We start from the raw sequence: 19476 nt of genomic DNA, 5'->3' as shown, positions 1-19476 counted from the left end.
TTCTATTCTTTGTTCTCTCGTGGCCTACCCTCAACAAAGGGGTTTACTTCCAGAAGCTAGCGCATTCGTAAACTCCAAGCGGCGCAGCGAAGTCTATGGAACCGTGACCATGCAGCAGGTGCATTAAGCGCCTCAGTTGTCTCGCTGCCTTCCTGATCTCACGACATGAAAACCATGAGCTTTCAGAACCTAGCAGACAGTGACCTGTCTGCCTTCGATCCTCTTTGCCACATCTGCTCTTGCGAAAGTCATCAGATTGTTGGATGGTTACTCAGGGAGGTCTGGCTGCCACTGAAGCCAACCGCAGCAGAGGGGTCGCTTTACCTTTGGCCTTCGCTCACCATCTCAGTCTTCCCAAGAGAGGCAAAAGGGCATTTTTGTCCCCATGCATTCTATAGACACATATTCACGTGGAGTCAACAACCCGACCTCTCTTGGTGTGACGAATCAACTTCCGGGGCACTAGTGGTCCAGGGAGGAATATCGCTTTCTAGACCATCAATCAGTCCCACACCTCTAGTACACCGGAAGGGGTCCGAACAGTGGACGGAACGTCAGGCTGGTTAGTTGCAACAGAGCGAAAAAACAATTGTGACCCACTGATAAAAGGGACTGTCCAGTCAAGGTTGTATACAAATATCTACTTTAGTATTAATACAACAGACAGTTCTAACACACTACAAAATACAACCCACCCTATAAAGGAAAACAGGGGACAGACAGTTTCACAAAGGAGAGGGATGCACTCTGGATACTGACAGGAGTGCAGTCGGTAAAGCAATCAGTCTGAACTGTTCAAGGTTATTTGGTTGCAGCAGCAAGGGAGCAAGAGGTCGTAAATGTCACTAAGGGCCTTCGGAGAAGGACCAGGGGGACAGAACCACAATGTAACTGGTGTTTGAGATGATCTTGGTACTCGACAGCATCGAGTGGCTTCCAGCATGCTTTGTAGCTCAGGCGACAGAGTTCAAGAGGGACGACAGATGCGGATATCAGTTGGCAGGCAGTTTGGTAAGCGAAGCTGGGCGGACGGCTGCAGGCTGCCCTACCCGGCGGCCCGGGGTGAAGAATCGTTGTCTGTGTGCTGGTTGGTGGATCTGGAACGCTGGTCGAGGGTTCTCAGACGGCTTTAGTAACTGCAGCGTGAGAACAGCCACAGTGGTGCAGCCGGTCGCAGTTTGAGAGCTCGACTGCTTCGAAAAAGTCCTTAAAAGATGGACGCTGGTTGATGCTTGTTGTGGCACTCCTCCGAGCTTCTTCTCAATGCTTGGGTCGACGTTTAAGGCGGCCGACCCAAAGCTGAGAAGAGTGTTTGCCGGCAACGGCCTTGTCCTTTGTTCAGAGACTCTCTGGCACTTCCCACCTAGGAAGCTTGCTGGCTTAACCTAGCAGGGCACGCTGTGTGCTGGCTGGGTACCGGTTCTGGTGCTGCTTGATGGATCCTCTGAGTCGGGTATCTCCCTCTGTTCCCTGGGAGATGTTTTGGGAGGTATTTTGCTTCCCTCTTGGAAATCCTGGACTTCCTTCACTGGCGGAAGCCGTGAGGCAGACTGTACCATCACCGAGGGTCCGAATGAGTCCTTCTTCGTACTCCTTTTGAAGTCGTCGGATGATCTGCTTAGTGAGGGGCTCAGCCCTCTTTTAAAGCCAAATGGGCCCCAGTGATTGGAGCATGCTAAGCCTACCTTAAAGACCCAATCCTGGGTCCCCACCACCAATCTTCTGTCATGCGTAAGGTCATGACCTGAGTGCTTTGCAACAGGAAAGGTAAGGGGTGACAACATGTACTACTAAGCCGCACCCATCTTCCTGTCTCCTGTGGATCAAAGTGGCTCTCTGGTTAATTGAGCTCGAGAACAGACTGTCTGCATCAAATCACATATATCTTCCCTCTGAAAGGGGGTGGCCCTGCAGCGGTTGCCTACTGTAAATAGTTGTTCCACACATGACATTCAATGGCCTTCATACAGAGGGGTGGGAGCTAGCTTCAAGCTGACACATTGCATATGAAAAAGGTGTTGGGGTTTCCTGCCCTGTGTTAGTTCTGTGAACAGGCCTCTTGGCAGGCCTGCTTCACTTAACTCTCATCAGTATGCGCTGCCATCAGAGAGAACCTAACAATAGGCAGGGCATATCGATGGAGCCTTTGCTATTTTAAGTAGGCTGACCAGGGCCGGAGGAAGGCGTTGCCTTCCCCCTTCAGAGATGCTTTGATGTACCCATGGCTGTCACATTGCAGCTAAATGTGACAGGAGGACCGCACCGGTAGACTGTGTCCCCCAGAGTGCACTTGACTATGTGTTTGTTGTGCAGTGTCCATTGGGAAATGTGTGCGGAATAGCCCCACACATTTCCAGGAGGTTTACCTACCAACATTCCATTTCTTTTTTAAAAGTATCAAACCAGCCCAGGCGGAGCGCACACTCCCCGTGCGGATGGTCTAATTCCTCACTCTTGGTCAGGTTCTTCAATTCCTACCAGTCAAGTGGTCTCTTCTGTCTGTGTCTGCACTTCATTTGCACAGCAAACAGGCATGTCTTTCCCATGGCAACAGTGTCTTCTCCAAGCTGCACACACAGACAGCCGTTTCTCAGGCTAAATGTTCTCTTCTGACCTCAGTGGCAGAGCCACACTAAGCAGATGGCTCTGCAAAGGCCCAGGGGCTACAGCAAAAAGCCTGAACAGGGCAAGGCCGCTTCATTTTTGGCAGTGGAGTGGAAGTAGAATTGCAGGGTCCGCCCTATGAGACAGGGTACAAGACGTGAATTACATAGGACCTTTTCACTTTTCCCAGAGTCCCCTGCAAAATCGGGTCTATTTTCAAGGACAAGTGCAATTATCACAAACAGGTAGGTATGTGATGGCATGGAAATGTATCGAAATTGTAATGGTTTGGTCAACAGTTGGAACGCTCAGAGACAAATTGATTCACTTCTTGTCAATGTCCTGGCTGCACTGCAGAAACAGCTGGTCGTCCTGGTGGAGCATCACTTCACCTGTCCCCAAAGGAGCCCATTTCTCGATGCTGTCCTCGCTCCTGTGCAATCCTCCAATGGCTCTTTGCATTCTCAAGCCTCTCCCATGTTGCCTTGGCAGCGGCCTGCCCAATAATCTCTCAGGAGGGCGGGGTCACTTGCCAACAGACCACCGATCATGCTAAGGGAAAGAGCGCACAGGTAGCAGCCTGCTCATTTGCATGTTTACTCCCAGAATCCTATGCATACCTTGCTACTATATTTGCTGTCAGTTTGGTGAGCGCAAGATGATACAGGTGTTCACCTCAACAAATCTCGGCACTGGAATCCAGGCGGTTTTATGAGTTTGACAAAGGATGCTCAGGATGGAGCTTGCTGGGATCAGTGCAAGTTAAATGGGAATCCATTCCCGGGGCGCACGGGCCTCTGGGTCAGGTGCTTTAGCTTTGCGCAGTGGCAGTATCGTAGCTCATGAGGTTTAACCGAGGCGCGATTATTGCTTATTGAAAACTTTACCCAATACCCCGCCATGACAGCTTGAAATATAGCTGGAATTGGTAATTTTTGACAGTCTCTACGGAGGCTGAACCGATTTGTTTGAAAAGGAGACAATGACGCTTTTACTCCACTGGAGAAGACCTAGCAAGAGGGGTGTGTTTTTCGGAACCCATCCCTTCTATTCTTTGTTCTCTCGTGGCCTACCCTCAACAAAGGGGTTTACTTCCAGAAGCTAGCGCATTCGTAAACTCCAAGCGGCGCAGCGAAGTCTATGGAACCGTGACCATGCAGCAGGTGCATTAAGCGCCTCAGTTGTCTCGCTGCCTTCCTGATCTCACGACATGAAAACCATGAGCTTTCAGAACCTAGCAGACAGTGACCTGTCTGCCTTCGATCCTCTTTGCCACATCTGCTCTTGCGAAAGTCATCAGATTGTTGGATGGTTACTCAGGGAGGTCTGGCTGCCACTGAAGCCAACCTCAGCAGAGGGGTCGCTTTACCTTTGGCCTTCGCTCACCATCTCTGTCTTCCCAAGAGAGGCAAAAGGGCATTTCTGTCCGCATGCATTCTATAGACACATATTCACGTGGAGTCAACAACCCGACCTCTCTTGGTGTGACGAATCAACTTCCGGGGCACTAGTGGTCCAGGGAGGAATATCGCTTTCTAGACCATCAATCAGTCCCACACCTCTAGTACACCGGAAGGGGTCCGAACAGTGGACGGAACGTCAGGCTGGTTAGTTGCAACAGAGCGAAAAAACAATTGTGACCCACTGATAAAAGGGACTGTCCAGTCAAGGTTGTATACAAATATCTACTTTAGTATTAATACAACAGACAGTTCTAACACACTACAAAATACAACCCACCCTATAAAGGAAAACAGGGGACAGACAGTTTCACAAAGGAGAGGGATGCACTCTGGATACTGACAGGAGTGCAGTCGGTAAAGCAATCAGTCTGAACTGTTCAAGGTTATTTGGTTGCAGCAGCAAGGGAGCAAGAGGTCGTAAATGTCACTAAGGGCCTTCGGAGAAGGACCAGGGGGACAGAACCACAATGTAACTGGTGTTTGAGATGATCTTGGTACTCGACAGCATCGAGTGGCTTCCAGCATGCTTTGTAGCTCCGGCGACAGAGTTCAAGAGGGACGACAGATGCGGATATCAGTTGGCAGGCAGTTTGGTAAGCGAGGCTGGGCGGACGGCTGCAGGCTGCCCTACCCGGCGGCTCGGGGTGAAGAATCGTTGTCTGTGTGCTGGTTGGTGGATCTGGAACGCTGGTCGAGGGTTCTCAGACGGCTTTAGTGACTGCAGCGTGAGAACAGCCACAGTGGTGCAGCCGGTCGCAGTTTGAGAGCTCGACTGCTTCGAAAAAGTCCTTAAAAGATGGACGCTGGTTGATGCTTGTTGTGGCACTCCTCCGAGCTTCTTCTCAATGCTTGGGTCGACGTTTAGGGCGGCCGACCCAAAGCTGAGAAGAGTGTTTGCCGGCAACGGTCTTGTCCTTTGTTCAGAGACTCTCTGGCACTTCCCACTTAGGAAGCTTGCTGGCTTAACCTAGCAGGGCACGCTGTGTGCTGGCTGGGTACCGGTTCTGGTGCTGCTTGATGGATCCTCTGAGTCGGGTATCTCCCTCTGTTCCCTGGGAGATGTTTTGGGAGGTATTTTGCTTCCCTCTTGGAAATCCTGGACTTCCTTCACTGGCGGAAGCCGTGAGGCAGACTGTACCATCACCGAGGGTCCGAATGAGTCCTTCTTCGTACTCCTTTTGAAGTCGTCGGATGATCTGCTTAGTGAGGGGCTCAGCCCTCTTTTAAAGCCAAATGGGCCCCAGTGATTGGAGCATGCTAAGCCTACCTTAAAGACCAAATCCTGGGTCCCCACCACCAATCTTCTGTCATGCGTAAGGTCATGACCAGAGTGCTTTGCAACAGGAAAGGTAAGGGGTGACAACATGTACTACTAAGCCGCACCCATCTTCCTGTCTCCTGTGGATCAAAGTGGCTCTCTGGTTAATTGAGCTCGAGAACAGACTGTCTGCATCAAATCACATATATCTTCCCTCTGAAAGGGGGTGGCCCTGCAGCGGTTGCCTACTGTAAACAGTTGTTCCACACATGACATTCAATGGCCTTCATACAGAGGGGTGGGAGCTAGCTTCAAGCTGACACATTGCATATGAAAAAGGTGTTGGGGTTTCCTGCCCTGTGTTAGTTCTGTGAACAGGCCTCTTGGCAGGCCTGATTCACTTAACTCTCATCAGTATGCGCTGCCATCAGAGAGAACCTAACAATAGGCAGGGCATATCGATGGAGCCTTTGCTATTTTAAGTAGGCTGACCAGGGCCGGAGGAAGGCGTTGCCTTCCCCCTTCAGAGATGCTTTGATGTACCCATGGCTGTCACATTGCAGCTAAATGTGACAGGAGGACCGCACCGGTAGACTGTGTCCCCCAGAGTGCACTTGACTATGTGTTTGTTGTGCAGTGTCCATTGGGAAATGTGTGCGGAATAGCCCCACACATTTCCAGGAGGTTTACCTACCAACATTCCATTTCTTTTTTAAAAGTATCAAACCAGCCCAGGCGGAGCGCACACTCCCCGTGCGGATGGTCTAATTCCTCACTCTTGGTCAGGTTCTTCAATTCCTACCAGTCAAGTGGTCTCTTCTGTCTGTGTCTGCACTTCATTTGCACAGCAAACAGGCATGTCTTTCCCATGGCAACAGTGTCTTCTCCAAGCTGCACACACAGACAGCCGTTTCTCAGGCTAAATGTTCTCTTCTGACCTCAGTGGCAGAGCCACACTAAGCAGATGGCTCTGCAAAGGCCCAGGGGCTACAGCAAAAAGCCTGAACAGGGCAAGGCCGCTTCATTTTTGGCAGTGGAGTGGAAGTAGAATTGCAGGGTCCGCCCTATGAGACAGGGTACAAGACGTGAATTACATAGGACCTTTTCACTTTTCCCAGAGTCCCCTGCAAAATCGGGTCTATTTTCAAGGACAAGTGCAATTATCACAAACAGGTAGGTATGTGATGGCATGGAAATGTATCGAAATTGTAATGGTTTGGTCAACAGTTGGAACGCTCAGAGACAAATTGATTCACTTCTTGTCAATGTCCTGGCTGCACTGCAGAAACAGCTGGTCGTCCTGGTGGAGCATCACTTCACCTGTCCCCAAAGGAGCCCATTTCTCGATGCTGTCCTCGCTCCTGTGCAATCCTCCAATGGCTCTTTGCATTCTCAAGCCTCTCCCATGTTGCCTTGGCAGCGGCCTGCCCAATAATCTCTCAGGAGGGCGGGGTCACTTGCCAACAGGCCACCGATCATGCTAAGGGAAAGAGCGCACAGGTAGCAGCCTGCTCATTTGCATGTTTACTCCCAGAATCCTATGCATACCTTGCTACTATATTTGCTGTCAGCTTGGTGAGCGCAAGATGATACAGGTGTTCACCTCAACAAATCTCGGCACTGGAATCCAGGCGGTTTTATGAGTTTGACAAAGGATGCTCAGGATGGAGCTTGCTGGGATCAGTGCAAGTTAAATGGGAATCCATTCCCGGGGCCCACGGGCCTCTGGGTCAGGTGCTTTAGCTTTGCGCAGTGGCAGTATCGTAGCTCATGAGGTTTAACTGAGGCGCGATTATTGCTTATTGAAAACTTTACCCAATACCCCGCCATGACAGCTTGAAATATAGCTGGAATTGGTAATTTTTGACAGTCTCTACGGAGGCTGAACCGATTTGTTTGAAAAGGAGACAATGACGCTTTTACTCCACTGGAGAAGACCTAGCAAGAAGGGTGTGTTTTTCGGAACCCATCCCTTCTATTCTTTGTGTTCTCGTGGCCTACCCTCAACAAAGGGGTTTACTTCCAGAAGCTAGCGCATTCGTAAACTCCAAGCGGCGCAGCGAAGTCTATGGAACCGTGACCATGCAGCAGGTGCATTAAGCGCCTCAGTTGTCTCGCTGCCTTCCTGATCTCACGACATGAAAACCATGAGCTTTCAGAACCTAGCAGACAGTGACCTGTCTGCCTTCGATCCTCTTTGCCACATCTGCTCTTGCGAAAGTCATCAGATTGTTGGATGGTTACTCAGGGAGGTCTGGCTGCCACTGAAGCCAACCGCAGCAGAGGGGTCGCTTTACCTTTGGCCTTCGCTCACCATCTCAGTCTTCCCAAGAGAGGCAAAAGGGCATTTCTGTCCCCATGCATTCTATAGACACATATTCACATGGAGTCAACAACCCGACCTCTCTTGGTGTGACGAATCAACTTCCGGGGCACTAGTGGTCCAGGGAGGAATATCGCTTTCTAGACCATCAATCAGTCCCACACCTCTAGTACACCGGAAGGGGTCCGAACAGTGGACGGAACGTCAGGCTGGTTAGTTGCAACAGAGCGAAAAAACAATTGTGACCCACTGATAAAAGGGACTGTCCAGTCAAGGTTGTATACAAATATCTACTTTAGTATTAATACAACAGACAGTTCTAACACACTACAAAATACAACCCACCCTATAAAAGAAAACAGGGGACAGACAGTTTCACAAAGGAGAGGGATGCACTCTGGATACTGACAGGAGTGCAGTCGGTAAAGCAATCAGTCTGAACTGTTCAAGGTTATTTGGTTGCAGCAGCAAGGGAGCAAGAGGTCGTAAATGTCACTAAGGGCCTTCGGAGAAGGACCAGGGGGACAGAACCACAATGTAACTGGTGTTTGAGATGATCTTGGTACTCGACAGCATCGAGCGGCTTCCAGCATGCTTTGTAGCTCCGGCGACAGAGTTCAAGAGGGACGACAGATGCGGATATCAGTTGGCAGGCAGTTTGGTAAGCGAGGCTGGGCGGACGGCTGCAGGCTGCCCTACCCGGCGGCTCGGGGTGAAGAATCGTTGTCTGTGTGCTGGTTGGTGGATCTGGAACGCTGGTCGAGGGTTCTCAGACGGCTTTAGTGACTGCAGCGTGAGAACAGCCACAGTGGTGCAGCCGGTCGCAGTTTGAGAGCTCGACTGCTTCGAAAAAGTCCTTAAAAGATGGACGCTGGTTGATGCTTGTTGTGGCACTCCTCCGAGCTTCTTCTCAATGCTTGGGTCGACGTTTAAGGCGGCCGACCCAAAGCTGAGAAGAGTGTTTGCCGGCAACGGCCTTGTCCTTTGTTCAGAGACTCTCTGGCACTTCCCACCTAGGAAGCTTGCTGGCTTAACCTAGCAGGGCACGCTGTGTGCTGGCTGGGTACCGGTTCTGGTGCTGCTTGATGGATCCTCTGAGTCGGGTATCTCCCTCTGTTCCCTGGGAGATGTTTTGGGAGGTATTTTGCTTCCCTCTTGGAAATCCTGGACTTCCTTTACTGGCGGAAGCCGTGAGGCAGACTGTACCATCACCGAGGGTCCGAATGAGTCCTTCTTCGTACTCCTTTTGAAGTCGTCGGATGATCTGCTTAGTGAGGGGCTCAGCCCTCTTTTAAAGCCAAATGGGCCCCAGTGATTGGAGCATGCTAAGCCTACCTTGAAGACCCAATCCTGGGTCCCCACCACCAATCTTCTGTCATGCGTAAGGTCATGACCAGAGTGCTTTGCAACAGGAAAGGTAAGGGGTGACAACATGTACTACTAAGCCGCACCCATCTTCCTGTCTCCTGTGGATCAAAGTGGCTCTCTGGTTAATTGAGCTCGAGAACAGACTGTCTGCATCAAATCACATATATCTTCCCTCTGAAAGGGGGTGGCCCTGCAGCGGTTGCCTACTGTAAACAGTTGTTCCACACATGACATTCAATGGCCTTCATACAGAGGGGTGGGAGCTAGCTTCAAGCTGACACATTGCATATGAAAAAGGTGTTGGGGTTTCCTGCCCTGTGTTAGTTCTGCAACAGGCCTCTTGGCAGGCCTGCTTCACTTAACTCTCATCAGTATGCGCTGCCATCAGAGAGAACCTAACAATAGGCAGGGCATATCGATGGAGCCTTTGCTATTTTAAGTAGGCTGACCAGGGCCGGAGGAAGGCGTTGCCTTCCCCCTTCAGAGATGCTTTGATGTACCCATGGCTGTCACATTGCAGCTAAATGTGTCAGGAGGACCGCACCGGTAGACTGTGTCCCCCAGAGTGCACTTGACTATGTGTTTGTTGTGCAGTGTCCATTGGGAAATGTGTGCGGAATAGCCCCACACATTTCCAGGAGGTTTACCTACCAACATTCCATTTCTTTTTTAAAAGTATCAAACCAGCCCAGGCGGAGCGCACACTCCCCGTGCGGATGGTCTAATTCCTCACTCTTGGTCAGGTTCTTCAATTCCTACCAGTCAAGTGGTCTCTTCTGTCTGTGTCTGCACTTCATTTGCACAGCAAACAGGCATGTCTTTCCCATGGCAACAGTGTCTTCTCCAAGCTGCACACACAGACAGCCGTTTCTCAGGCTAAATGTTCTCTTCTGACCTCAGTGGCAGAGCCACACTAAGCAGATGGCTCTGCAAAGGCCCAGGGGCTACAGCAAAAAGCCTGAACAGGGCAAGGCCGCTTCATTTTTGGCAGTGGAGTGGAAGTAGAATTGCAGGGTCCGCCCTATGAGACAGGGTACAAGACGTGAATTACATAGGACCTTTTCACTTTTCCCAGAGTCCCCTGCAAAATCGGGTCTATTTTCAAGGACAAGTGCAATTATCACAAACAGGTAGGTATGTGATGGCATGGAAATGTATCGAAATTGTAATGGTTTGGTCAACAGTTGGAACGCTCAGAGACAAATTGATTCACTTCTTGTCAATGTCCTGGCTGCACTGCAGAAACAGCTGGTCGTCCTGGTGGAGCATCACTTCACCTGTCCCCAAAGGAGCCCATTTCTCGATGCTGTCCTCGCTCCTGTGCAATCCTCCAATGGCTCTTTGCATTCTCAAGCCTCTCCCATGTTGCCTTGGCAGCGGCCTGCCCAATAATCTCTCAGGAGGGCGGGGTCACTTGCCAACAGGCCACCGATCATGCTAAGGGAAAGAGCGCACAGGTAGCAGCCTGCTCATTTGCATGTTTACTCCCAGAATCCTATGCATACCTTGCTACTATATTTGCTGTCAGCTTGGTGAGCGCAAGATGATACAGGTGTTCACCTCAACAAATCTCGGCACTGGAATCCAGGCGGTTTTATGAGTTTGACAAAGGATGCTCAGGATGGAGCTTGCTGGGATCAGTGCAAGTTAAATGGGAATCCATTCCCGGGGCGCACGGGCCTCTGGGTCAGGTGCTTTAGCTTTGCGCAGTGGCAGTATCGTAGCTCATGAGGTTTAACTGAGGCGCGATTATTGCTTATTGAAAACTTTACCCAATACCCCGCCATGACAGCTTGAAATATAGCTGGAATTGGTAATTTTTGACAGTCTCTACGGAGGCTGAACCGATTTGTTTGAAAAGGAGACAATGACGCTTTTCCTCCACTGGAGAAGACCTAGCAAGAAGGGTGTGTTTTTCGGAACCCATCCCTTCTATTCTTTGTTCTCTCGTGGCCTACCCTCAACAAAGGGGTTTACTTCCAGAAGCTAGCGCATTCGTAAACTCCAAGCGGCGCAGCGAAGTCTATGGAACCGTGACCATGCAGCAGGTGCATTAAGCGCCTCAGTTGTCTCGCTGCCTTCCTGATCTCACGACATGAAAACCATGAGCTTTCAGAACCTAGCAGACAGTGACCTGTCTGCCTTCGATCCTCTTTGCCACATCTGCTCTTGCGAAAGTCATCAGATTGTTGGGTGGTTACTCAGGGAGGTCTGGCTGCCACTGAAGCCAACCGCAGCAGAGGGGTCGCTTTACCTTTGGCCTTCGCTCACCATCTCAGTCTTCCCAAGAGAGGCAAAAGGGCATTTCTGTCCCCATGCATTCTATAGACACATATTCACGTGGAGTCAACAACCCGACCTCTCTTGGTGTGACGAATCAACTTCCGGGGCACTAGTGGTCCAGGGAGGAATATCGCTTTCTAGACCATCAATCAGTCCCACACCTCTAGTACACCGGAAGGGGTCCGAACAGTGGACGGAACGTCAGGCTGGTTAGTTGCAACAGAGCGAAAAAACAATTGTGACCCACTGATAAAAGGGACTGTCCAGTCAAGGTTGTATACAAATATCTACTTTAGTATTAATACAACAGACAGTTCTAACACACTACAAAATACAACCCACCCTATTAAGGAAAACAGGGGACAGACAGTTTCACAAAGGAGAGGGATGCACTCTGGATACTGACAGGAGTGCAGTCGGTAAAGCAATCAGTCTGAACTGTTCAAGGTTATTTGGTTGCAGCAGCAAGGGAGCAAGAGGTCGTAAATGTCACTAAGGGCCTTCGGAGAAGGACCAGGGGGACAGAACCACAATGTAACTGGTGTTTGAGATGATCTTGGTACTCGACAGCATCGAGTGGCTTCCAGCATGCTTTGTAGCTCCGGCGACAGAGTTCAAGAGGGACGACAGATGCGGATATCAGTTGGCAGGCAGTTTGTAAGCGAGGCTGGGCGGACGGCTGCAGGCTGCCCTACCCGGCGGCTCGGGGTGAAGAATCGTTGTCTGTGTGCTGGTTGGTGGATCTGGAACGCTGGTCGAGGGTTCTCAGACGGCTTTAGTGACTGCAGCGTGAGAACAGCCACAGTGGTGCAGCCGGTCGCAGTTTGAGAGCTCGACTGCTTCGAAAAGGTCCTTAAAAGATGGACGCTGGTTGATGCTTGTTGTGGCACTCCTCCGAGCTTCTTCTCAATGCTTGGGTCGACGTTTAAGGCGGCCGACCCAAAGCTGAGAAGAGTGTTTGCCGGCAACGGCCTTGTCCTTTGTTCAGAGACTCTCTGGCACTTCCCACCTAGGAAGCTTGCTGGCTTAACCTAGCAGGGCACGCTGTGTGCTGGCTGGGTACCGGTTCTGGTGCTGCTTGATGGATCCTCTGAGTCGGGTATCTCCCTCTGTTCCCTGGGAGATGTTTTGGGAGGTATTTTGCTTCCCTCTTGGAAATCCTGGACTTCCTTCACTGGCGGAAGCCGTGAGGCAGACTGTACCATCACCGAGGGTCCGAATGAGTCCTTCTTCGTACTCCTTTTGAAGTCGTCGGATGATCTGCTTAGTGAGGGGCTCAGCCCTCTTTTAAAGCCAAATGGGCCCCAGTGATTGGAGCATGCTAAGCCTACCTTAAAGACCCAATCCTGGGTCCCCACCACCAATCTTCTGTCATGCGTAAGGTCATGACCAGAGTGCTTTGCAACAGGAAAGGTAAGGGGTGACAACATGTACTACTAAGCCGCACCCATCTTCCTGTCTCCTGTGGATCAAAGTGGCTCTCTGGTTAATTGAGCTCGAGAACAGACTGTCTGCATCAAATCACATATATCTTCCCTCTGAAAGGGGGTGGCCCTGCAGCGGTTGCCTACTGTAAACAGTTGTTCCACACATAACATTCAATGGCCTTCATACAGAGGGGTGGGAGCTAGCTTCAAGCTGACACATTGCATATGAAAAAGGTGTTGGGGTTTCCTGCCCTGTGTTAGTTCTGTGAACAGGCCTCTTGGCAGGCCTGCTTCACTTAACTCTCATCAGTATGCGCTGCCATCAGAGAGAACCTAACAATAGGCAGGGCATATCGATGGAGCCTTTGCTATTTTAAGTAGGCTGACCAGGGCCGGAGGAAGGCGTTGCCCTCCCCCTTCAGAGATGCTTTGATGTACCCATGGCTGTCACATTGCAGCTAAATGTGACAGGAGGACCGCACCGGTAGACTGTGTCCCCCAGAGTGCACTTGACTATGTGTTTGTTGTGCAGTGTCCATTGGGAAATGTGTGCGGAATAGCCCCACACATTTCCAGGAGGTTTACCTACCAACATTCCATTTCTTTTTTAAAAGTATCAAACCAGCCCAGGCGGAGCGCACACTCCCCGTGCGGATGGTCTAATTCCTCACTCTTGGTCAGGTTCTTCAATTCCTACCAGTCAAGTGGTCTCTTCTGTCTGTGTCTGCACTTCATTTGCACAGCAAACAGGCATGTCTTTCCCATGGCAACAGTGTCTTCTCCAAGCTGCACACACAGACAGCCGTTTCTCAGGCTAAATGTTCTCTTCTGACCTCAGTGGCAGAGCCACACTAAGCAGATGGCTCTGCAAAGGCCCAGGGGCTACAGCAAAAAGCCTGAACAGGGCAAGGCCGCTTCATTTTTGGCAGTGGAGTGGAAGTAGAATTGCAGGGTCCGCCCTATGAGACAGGGTACAAGACGTGAATTACATAGGACCTTTTCACTTTTCCCAGAGTCCCCTGCAAAATCGGGTCTATTTTCAAGGACAAGTGCAATTATCACAAACAGGTAGGTATGTGATGGCATGGAAATGTATCGAAATTGTAATGGTTTGGTCAACAGTTGGAACGCTCAGAGACAAATTGATTCACTTCTTGTCAATGTCCTGGCTGCACTGCAGAAACAGCTGGTCGTCCTGGTGGAGCATCACTTCACCTGTCCCCAAAGGAGCCCATTTCTCGATGCTGTCCTCGCTCCTGTGCAATCCTCCAATGGCTCTTTGCATTCTCAAGCCTCTCCCATGTTGCCTTGGCAGCGGCCTGCCCAATAATCTCTCAGGAGGGCGGGGTCACTTGCCAACAGGCCACCGATCATGCTAAGGGAAAGAGCGCACAGGTAGCAGCCTGCTCATTTGCATGTTTACTCCCAGAATCCTATGCATACCTTGCTACTATATTTGCTGTCAGTTTGGTGAGCGCAAGATGATACAGGTGTTCACCTCAACAAATCTCGGCACTGGAATCCAGGCGGTTTTATGAGTTTGACAAAGGATGCTCAGGATGGAGCTTGCTGGGATCAGTGCAAGTTAAATGGGAATCCATTCCCGGGGCGCACGGGCCTCTGGGTCAGGTGCTTTAGCTTTGCGCAGTGGCAGTATCGTAGCTCATGAGGTTTAACCGAGGCGCGATTATTGCTTATTGAAAACTTTACCCAATACCCCGCCATGACAGCTTGAAATATAGCTGGAATTGGTAATTTTTGACAGTCTCTACGGAGGCTGAACCGATTTGTTTGAAAAGGAGACAATGACGCTTTTACTCCACTGGAGAAGACCTAGCAAGAGGGGTGTGTTTTTCGGAACCCATCCCTTCTATTCTTTGTTCTCTCGTGGCCTACCCTCAACAAAGGGGTTTACTTCCAGAAGCTAGCGCATTCGTAAACTCCAAGCGGCGCAGCGAAGTCTATGGAACCGTGACCATGCAGCAGGTGCATTAAGCGCCTCAGTTGTCTCGCTGCCTTCCTGATCTCACGACATGAAAACCATGAGCTTTCAGAACCTAGCAGACAGTGACCTGTCTGCCTTCGATCCTCTTTGCCACATCTGCTCTTGCGAAAGTCATCAGATTGTTGGATGGTTACTCAGGGAGGTCTGGCTGCCACTGAAGCCAACCGCAACAGAGGGGTCGCTTTACCTTTGGCCTTCGCTCACCATCTCAGTCTTCCCAAGAGAGGCAAAAGGGCATTTCTGTCCCCATGCATTCTATAGACACATATTCACGTGGAGTCAACAACCCGACCTCTCTTGGTGTGACGAATCAACTTCCGGGGCACTAGTGGTCCAGGGAGGAATATCGCTTTCTAGACCATCAATCAGTCCCACACCTCTAGTACACCGGAAGGGGTCCGAACAGTGGACGGAACGTCAGGCTGGTTAGTTGCAACAGAGCGAAAAAACAATTGTGACCCACTGATAAAAGGGACTGTCCAGTCAAGGTTGTATACAAATATCTACTTTAGTATTAATACAACAGACAGTTCTAACACACTACAAAATACAACCCACCCTATAAAGGAAAACAGGGGACAGACAGTTTCACAAAGGAGAGGGATGCACTCTGGATACTGACAGGAGTGCAGTCGGTAAAGCAATCAGTCTGAACTGTTCAAGGTTATTTGGTTGCAGCAGCAAGGGAGCAAGAGGTCGTAAATGTCACTAAGGGCCTTCGGAGAAGGACCAGGGGGACAGAACCACAATGTAACTGGTGTTTGAGATGATCTTGGTACTCGACAGCATCGAGTGGCTTCCAGCATGCTTTGTAGCTCCGGCGACAGAGTTCAAGAGGGACGACAGATGCGGATATCAGTTGGCAGGCAGTTTGGTAAGCGAGGCTGGGCGGACGGCTGCAGGCTGCCCTACCCGGCGGCTCGGGGTGAAGAATCGTTGTCTGTGTGCTGGTTGGTGGATCTGGAACGCTGGTCGAGGGTTCTCAGACGGCTTTAGTGACTGCAGCGTGAGAACAGCCACAGTGGTGCAGCCGGTCGCAGTTTGAGAGCTCGACTGCTTCGAAAAAGTCCTTAAAAGATGGACGCTGGTTGATGCTTGTTGTGGCACTCCTCCGAGCTTCTTCTCAATGCTTGGGTCGACGTTTAAGGCGTCCGACCCAAAGCTGAGAAGAGTGTTTGCCGGCAACGGCCTTGTCCTTTGTTCAGAGACTCTCTGGCACTTCCCACCTAGGAAGCTTGCTGGCTTAACCTAGCAGGGCACGCTGTGTGCTGGCTGGGTACCGGTTCTGGTGCTGCTTGATGGATCCTCTGAGTCGGGTATCTCCCTCTGTTCCCTGGGAGATGTTTTGGGAGGTATTTTGCTTCCCTCTTGGAAATCCTGGACTTCCTTCACTGGCGGAAGCCGTGAGGCAGACTGTACCATCACCGAGGGTCCGAATGAGTCCTTCTTCGTACTCCTTTTGAAGTCGTCGGATGATCTGCTTAGTGAGGGACTCAGCCCTCTTTTAAAGCCAAATGGGCCCCAGTGATTGGAGCATGCTAAGCCTACCTTAAAGACCCAATCCTGGGTCCCCACCACCAATCTTCTGTCATGCGTAAGGTCATGACCAGAGTGCTTTGCAACAGGAAAGGTAAGGGGTGACAACATGTACTACTAAGCCGCACCCATCTTCCTGTCTCCTGTGGATCAAAGTGGCTCTCTGGTTAATTGAGCTCGAGAACAGACTGTCTGCATCAAATCACATATATCTTCCCTCTGAAAGGGGGTGGCCCTGCAGCGGTTGCCTACTGTAAACAGTTGTTCCACACATGACATTCAATGGCCTTCATACAGAGGGGTGGGAGCTAGCTTCAAGCTGACACATTGCATATGAAAAAGGTGTTGGGGTTTCCTGCCCTGTGTTAGTTCTGTGAACAGGCCTCTTGGCAGGCCTGCTTCACTTAACTCTCATCAGTATGCGCTGCCATCAGAGAGAACCTAACAATAGGCAGGGCATATCGATGAAGCCTTTGCTATTTTAAGTAGGCTGACCAGGGCCGGAGGAAGGCGTTGCCTTCCCCCTTCAGAGATGCTTTGATGTACCCATGGCTGTCACATTGTAGCTAAATGTGACAGGAGGACCGCACCGGTAGACTGTGTCCCCCAGAGTGCACTTGACTATGTGTTTGTTGTGCAGTGTCCATTGGGAAATGTGTGCGGAATAGCCCCACACATTTCCAGGAGGTTTACCTACCAACATTCCATTTCTTTTTTAAAAGTATCAAACCAGCCCAGGCGGAGCGCACACTCCCCGTGCGGATGGTCTAATTCCTCACTGTTGGTCAGGTTCTTCAATTCCTACCAGTCAAGTGGTCTCTTCTGTCTGTGTCTGCACTTCATTTGCACAGCAAACAGGCATGTCTTTCCCATGGCAACAGTGTCTTCTCCAAGCTGCACACACAGACAGCCGTTTCTCAGGCTAAATGTTCTCTTCTGATCTCAGTGGCAGAGCCACACTAAGCAGATGGCTCTGCAAAGGCCCAGGGGCTACAGCAAAAAGCCTGAACAGGGCAAGGCCGCTTCATTTTTGGCAGTGGAGTGGAAGTAGAATTGCAGGGTCCGCCCTATGAGACAGGGTACAAGACGTGAATTACATAGGACCTTTTCACTTTTCCCAGAGTCCCCTGCAAAATCGGGTCTATTTTCAAGGACAAGTGCAATTATCACAAACAGGTAGGTATGTGATGGCATGGAAATGTATCGAAATTGTAATGGTTTGGTCAACAGTTGGAACGCTCAGAGACAAATTGATTCACTTCTTGTCAATGTCCTGGCTGCACTGCAGAAACAGCTGGTCGTCCTGGTGGAGCATCACTTCACCTGTCCCCAAAGGAGCCCATTTCTCGATGCTGTCCTCGCTCCTGTGCAATCCTCCAATGGCTCTTTGCATTCTCAAGCCTCTCCCATGTTGCCTTGGCAGCGGCCTGCCCAATAATCTCTCAGGAGGGCGGGGTCACTTGCCAACAGGCCACCGATCATGCTAAGGGAAAGAGCGCACAGGTAGCAGCCTGCTCATTTGCATGTTTACTCCCAGAATCCTATGCATACCTTGCTACTATATTTGCTGTCAGTTTGGTGAGCGCAAGATGATACAGGTGTTCACCTCAACAAATCTCGGCACTGGAATCCAGGCGGTTTTATGAGTTTGACAAAGGATGCTCAGGATGGAGCTTGCTGGGATCAGTGCAAGTTAAATGGGAATCCATTCCCGGGGCGCACGGGCCTCTGGGTCAGGTGCTTTAGCTTTGCGCAGTGGCAGTATCGTAGCTCATGAGGTTTAACCGAGGCGCGATTATTGCTTATTGAAAACTTTACCCAATACCCCGCCATGACAGCTTGAAATATAGCTGGAATTGGTAATTTTTGACAGTCTCTACGGAGGCTGAACCGATTTGTTTGAAAAGGAGACAATGACGCTTTTACTCCACTGGAGAAGAACTAGCAAGAGGGGTGTGTTTTTCGGAACCCATCCCTTCTATTCTTTGTTCTCTCGTGGCCTACCCTCAACAAAGGGGTTTACTTCCAGAAGCTAGCGCATTCGTAAACTCCAAGCGGCGCAGCGAAGTCTATGGAACCGTGACCATGCAGCAGGTGCATTAAGCGCCTCAGTTGTCTCGCTGCCTTCCTGATCTCACGACATGAAAACCATGAGCTTTCAGAACCTAGCAGACAGTGGCCCTCATTACGACCCTGGCGCTAAGGGGTCTGCGCCAGCGTTAGCTGCGCCGACCCCTTACCGCCAACTACGAGTTTCCAGAGCGCCATGGACACTTTTCCGCCCGCTTTTTGCGGGCGGAAAAATCCATGGCGCTCTGGGACCCTGGTGTTAATTACGCCACCGTATTTTACGGTGGCGTAATTAACTCCTTCCCCACTCCCATTGAGCCCTATGGGGCCGAAATGGGAATGGGGAAGGGTAAATGGGACAATGGGGACTTACCGCCCCGCCGACCTCGGAATGGGGCGGTAAGTCCGCCATCGGCCATGGCGTAAAGGGACTTTGCGCCATGGCCGGAAAGTCCGTGGATGGCGGTAAAAATCCGCCAGGGTCGTAATGAGGGCCAGTGACCTGTCTGCCTTCGATCCTCTTTGCCACATCTGCTCTTGCGAAAGTCATCAGATTGTTGGATGGTTACTCAGGGAGGTCTGGCTGCCACTGAAGCCAACCGCAGCAGAGGGGTCGCTTTACCTTTGGCCTTCGCTCACCATCTCAGTCTTCCCAAGAGAGGCAAAAGGGCATTTCTGTCCCCATGCATTCTATAGACACATATTCACGTGGAGTCAACAACCTGACCTCTCTTGGTGTGACGAATCAACTTCCGGGGCACTAGTGGTCCAAGGAGGAATATCGCTTTCTAGACCATCAATCAGTCCCACACCTCTAGTACACCGGAAGGGGTCCGAACAGTGGACGGAACGTCAGGCTGGTTAGTTGCAACAGAGCGAAAAAACAATTGTGACCCACTGATAAAAGGGACTGTCCAGTCAAGGTTGTATACAAATATCTACTTTAGTATTAATACAACAGACAGTTCTAACACACTACAAAATACAACCCACCCTATAAAGGAAAACAGGGGACAGACAGTTTCACAAAGGAGAGGGATGCACTCTGGATACTGACAGGAGTGCAGTCGGTAAAGCAATCAGTCTGAACTGTTCAAGGTTATTTGGTTGCAGCAGCAAGGGAGCAAGAGGTCGTAAAT

The 19476-nt window shown here is 50.6% G+C and overlaps 5 non-coding genes across 5 annotated transcripts; all 5 read left to right on the top strand.

Annotated features, from left to right (window-relative positions):
* The first annotated feature begins 3417 nt into the window (after positions 1-3417).
* Positions 3418-3558, top strand: LOC138496518 (U4 spliceosomal RNA). Its single transcript, XR_011278022.1, has one exon. It is a non-coding gene; the product is annotated as a U4 spliceosomal RNA (small nuclear RNA).
* A 3508-nt stretch (positions 3559-7066) lies between these two features.
* On the top strand, positions 7067-7207 carry LOC138496666 (U4 spliceosomal RNA). Its single transcript, XR_011278157.1, has one exon. It is a non-coding gene; the product is annotated as a U4 spliceosomal RNA (small nuclear RNA).
* A 3507-nt stretch (positions 7208-10714) lies between these two features.
* LOC138496665 (U4 spliceosomal RNA) lies at positions 10715-10855 on the top strand. The gene has a single exon (XR_011278156.1). It is a non-coding gene; the product is annotated as a U4 spliceosomal RNA (small nuclear RNA).
* A 3507-nt stretch (positions 10856-14362) lies between these two features.
* Positions 14363-14503, top strand: LOC138496517 (U4 spliceosomal RNA). The gene has a single exon (XR_011278021.1). It is a non-coding gene; the product is annotated as a U4 spliceosomal RNA (small nuclear RNA).
* Positions 14504-18011: 3508 nt separating this feature from the next.
* On the top strand, positions 18012-18152 carry LOC138496516 (U4 spliceosomal RNA). The gene has a single exon (XR_011278020.1). It is a non-coding gene; the product is annotated as a U4 spliceosomal RNA (small nuclear RNA).
* The last annotated feature ends 1324 nt before the right edge of the window (positions 18153-19476 follow it).

The sequence above is a fragment of the Ambystoma mexicanum genome, chromosome 10 (genome assembly GCF_040938575.1).
Source record: "Ambystoma mexicanum isolate Mex_15411 chromosome 10, UKY_AmexF1_1, whole genome shotgun sequence".
Classification (NCBI taxonomy): Eukaryota; Metazoa; Chordata; class Amphibia; order Caudata; family Ambystomatidae; genus Ambystoma; species Ambystoma mexicanum.
Note: the sequence above shows the minus strand (reverse complement) of the source record. Positions and strands in the feature narration are given on the sequence as shown.